The following is a 4,470-nucleotide window of genomic DNA, read 5'->3' on the forward strand; positions in this document are numbered from 1 at the left end:
CGCCGCCGTTGCAGCGTTTTGCGTCGCTGGTCCGTTAAAGACGTTTGCATCGCCGCTCGGGTTGCAGCGTTTGCGTCAGCTGCTCCGTTGGTGTTGTTACGTCTCAGCTCCGTTATGAACGTTTTGCGCCGTCATCCCGTTATGGCGTTTAAATCCTTGCCTCGTTTATGGCGTTTTGCGTTGCCATCCGTTGTATCGCGTTTGCATCGCCCATCGTTGTAACGTTTGCGTCGCCCTTCCGTTGTCGGTTTGCGTCGCCCACTCCGTAATGAACGTTTGCATCGCCGCTCCGTTATGACGTTTTGCATCGCGCCCGGCTTCGTTTTGAACGTTTGCGTCACCGGCTCCGTTATGGCGTTTTGCGTCAACTGCGCAGTTTTGGCGTGCGATTGCTCATCGTTACTCGGCGTTTACGTCGCCGCTCCGTTATGAAGCGTTTTGCGTCACTGCTCCGTTGCAGCGTTTGCGTCGCCTATTTGTTATAGCGTTTTGCGTCGCCCCTCCGGGTTGTAACGTTTGCGTCGCCTCATCCCGTTGTAGCGTTTGCATCCGCCACTCCGTTAAAGACGTTTGCATCCTTACCATCCGTTGTATGGCGTTTGCATCGCGCTCCGTTGCAACGTTTGCGTCGCCGCTCCGTTATGGCGTTTTACAGCGCGCCTGCATTCCGCACGTTTGCGTCGTCTCCGTTGTAGACGTTTTCGCACGCGCTTGTTATAACGTTTGCGTCGCGTCTCCGTTGCGTAGCGTTTGCGTCGCATCTCCGTTACAGGCGTTGAAGCATCAGGACATCCGTTGTAACGGTTTGCGTCCCTCAATCCGTTGTAACGTTTTGCGCCATCACAGCTGGTATATGGTTTGCAGTACGCTCGAGACATAAACGTTTGCGGTCACCATCCCGTGTGGCGTTTGCATATCTCTTCGTTGTAACGCATTGCATCGAAGCTGCGTTACGAGCGTTTTGCGTCGCTTACCAATCGTTCGCAGCGTTTGCATCACTTTCCGTTGAGCGTTTGTGTGGCGTTATGGCGTTTTGCGTCATCGTCTCCGTTAAGACGTTTTGATCAGCCTGCTCCGTTATGAGTATTTGCGTCCGCTATCGGTTATGACGTTTGCATCGCGGCGTTGTGAGTTTGCATCCGCAGCTCCGTTGCAACGTGTTGCATCGCTGCTCAGTTATGAAGCGCACGTGCTCATCCGTTATGGCGATTTGCGTCTCGGCTACGTTATGACGTTTGCGTCGCCATCCCGTTATGGCGATTTGCAAGCACCTCTCCGTTACAAGCGTTTTGCATCACGTCTCCGTTAAAGACGTTTTTCCACCGCCCATCCGTATAACGTTTTGCGTCGCATCTCCGTTGTAACGTTTGCATCACGTCTCCGTTTACTGACGTTGGCATGGAGTGCCATCCGTTGTAACCGTTTGCGTCGCATTATCCCGTTTATAACGTTTTGCGCTAAATCAGCTGATCATCGTAACGTTTTGCGCGCCTCTCCATGACCAACGCGTTTGCGTCGCTTATCTCCGTTATAAGCGTTTTGCGCCACCGCTCCGTTATGGCGTTTACGCGTCATCCGGTCCGTTAGGGCATAGCGCGTCGCATGCTATCGGTTGAACGTTTTGCGTCGGCCATCCGTTACCAGTGTTTGCATCTGATCTGCGTTATAACGTTTTGTCGCATCATCCCGTTGTAATCGTTTTGCATTGCCATTCGTTGTCAGCGTTTTGCGTCGCCCATTCCGTTATGGCGTTTGCATCGCCGCTCCGTTATGGCATTTTGCATCCTCTCCGTTATGAACGTTTGCGTCGCCATCCCGTTGTAACGTTTTGCGTCGCGTCTCCGTTATAACGAGTGCGTCGCCTCTCCGTTGTAACGTTTTGCCGCATCGCACATCGTTTATGGCGTTTGCGTCACGTTTCATTTTGGTAACGTTTTGCATCAGGGCTCCGTTATGAACGTTTTGCGTCGCCTATCCGTTATGGCGTTTGCATCGCCATCCGTTGTAACCCCACGTTTACGAGCGCATCTCCGTAATAACGTTTGCATCGCCTCTCCCGTAGTAACGTTTTGCGTCGCTGCTCCGTTACCGATGTTTGCATCAGATCTCCGTTATGGCGACGTTTGCGCCGCTCATCCGTTATGACGTTTGCGCCGTGAATTTACGGCCACCGTTGCAATCGCAATCGCCCGTCCGTTGTAATCGTTTTTGCGTTGCCCGTCCGTTATCGCGTTTTGCGTCGCGGCTTCCGTTGTAACGTTTGCGCCAGCATCCGTTATGACGTTTGCGTCACGTCATCCGGTAATGATGTTTGTAATCGCCCGTCCGTTATGACGTTTGCGTCGCATCCGTTGTAACGTTTGCGTCGCCATCCGTTGTAACGTTTTGCACCGCCATCCCGTTATGGCGTTTTGCGCCGCCATCCGTTCTGGCGTTTGCGTCACGTCTCCGTTATGAAAGGTGCGTCCTCGCATATCCGTTGTAACGTTTTGCGTCGCACCATCCGTAATGGCGTTTGCGTCACGTTTCTTTATTAACGTTTTGCGCCAAGGGCTCCGGTTTATGACGTTTTGCATTCGCCATCGGTTATAACGTTTTACTGACGCACTCTCCGTATAACGTTTTGCGTCGCTCTCTCCGTATTAACGTTTTGCGTCACGTCTCCGTTAATAACGTTTTGCGCCACCCCTCCCGTTATGGGCGTTTTGCGTCGCCCTTCCGTTATAACGTTTTGCGTCTCCGTCTCCGTTAAGACACCGCTTGTAATCGTCTCCGTTAAGGCGTTAACATGGACTCTCCGTTGTAACGAAGTTTCGTCGCACCTCTCCGTTATCAAACGTTTACACCGCCTCTCCGTAATAACGTTTACGGCGACACTCTCCGTTGCAACGTTTTACGTCACCGCATCCGTTATAAACGTTTTGCGCCATCAGGATCCGTTAAAGACGTTTGCATCGCTGCTCGGGTTACAGGGGTTTTGCATCAGCTGCTCCGTTATGGTAGCGTGTGCGTCTGATCTGCGTTGCCATAAACGTTTGCATCGCTCATCCGTTGTAACGTTTACGCCGTCGCTCCGTTATCAACGTTTCAATCGCCGCTTCGCCAATGGGGTTTGCATCAGCTCATCCGTTATAACGTTTGCGTCGCCTCCGTTTACAAGCGTTTTGCGTCGCCCCTCCGTTGCAACGTTTGCACCGCGGCTCCGTTGCAACGTTTGCACCACGCCTCCGTTATGGCGTTTTGCGTCGCCCTCCGTTGCCAACGTTGCATCGCATATCGCTATGTAACGTTTTGCATCGCCCCTCCGTTGTAACGTTTTGCGTCGCCTTCGTTATGGTTTGCGTCGCTCCGTTGGCACGTTTACATCACTATCCGTGACGTTTGCGTCGCCGCTCCGTTACAAGGTTTGCATCGCCGCTGGTTTCTGGCGTTTACGCACGGCACTATCCGTTATGGCGTTCACGTCAATGCGTTATGGCGTTTTACGCTGCTCCGTTGACAACGTCTTTTGCATCGCCCGTCCGTTGTAATCGTTTGCGTTGCCCATCCGTTTATCGCGTTTGCATCGCCCCTCCGTTATAGACTTTTGCGTCACCAGATCTGTTACGCAGCGTTTACATCGCTGGCTCCGCTGACAAGCGTTTGCGTCGCTGCTCCGTTGCAAGCGTTTGCATCGGTATCCGTTGCGACGTTTGCGTTGCCCTCCGTTGCGACGTTTGCATCACCCGCTCGCCAATGGCGTTTACGAGCGCATCCGTTATGAGCGTTTTTGCGTCGCTGCTCCGTTGCATGGCGTTTGCGTCAGCTATCCGTTGCAAGCGTTTGCGTTACGTAGTAGTTATGAGCGTCTAGATCCGTCTCCGTTATAAACGTTTTCGTCACTCCTCCGTTAAAGACGTTTGCATCTGCCCCTCCGTTTATGGCGTTTGCGTCGCCACTCCGTTGTAACGGTTTCGTTGCGCTCTCCGTTTATAGCGTGCACGCATCGCTCTCCGTTATAACGTTTTGCGCCGTCAGCTTCGTTGTAACGTTTGCGTCGACTCTCCGTAGTAACGTTTGCAGCGGCGCATCTCCGTTGTAAACGTTTTGCGCCGTCAGGATCCGTTCAAAGAACGTTTTGCGTCAGCTATCCGTTAGAATGTTTGCAGTCTGATCTGCGTTGTAACGTTTTATATCAGCTTCTCTGTTATAACGTTTGCGTCTCGGCTCCGTTGTAACGTTTGCACCCGTCACTCGGTTGTAACGTTTTGCGTCGCCCTCCATTTTACTGAGCGTTTAGCATCGCCCTCCGTTGCGGCGTTTGCATCGCTGCTCTGTTACGGCGTTTGCGTCGCCCCATCCGTTTACAGGCGTTTTGCGTCGCCCATCCGTTGCAGCGTTTGCGTCGCGCTCCGTAATGGCATGCAAGCGGCTTCCGTTATAACGTTTGCGTCACTGCTCGTATGACGTTTGCGATCGCTGCTCCGTTAC

Source organism: Tachypleus tridentatus, chromosome 10, assembly GCF_004210375.1.
Source record: "Tachypleus tridentatus isolate NWPU-2018 chromosome 10, ASM421037v1, whole genome shotgun sequence".
Lineage (NCBI taxonomy): Eukaryota > Metazoa > Arthropoda > Merostomata > Xiphosura > Limulidae > Tachypleus > Tachypleus tridentatus.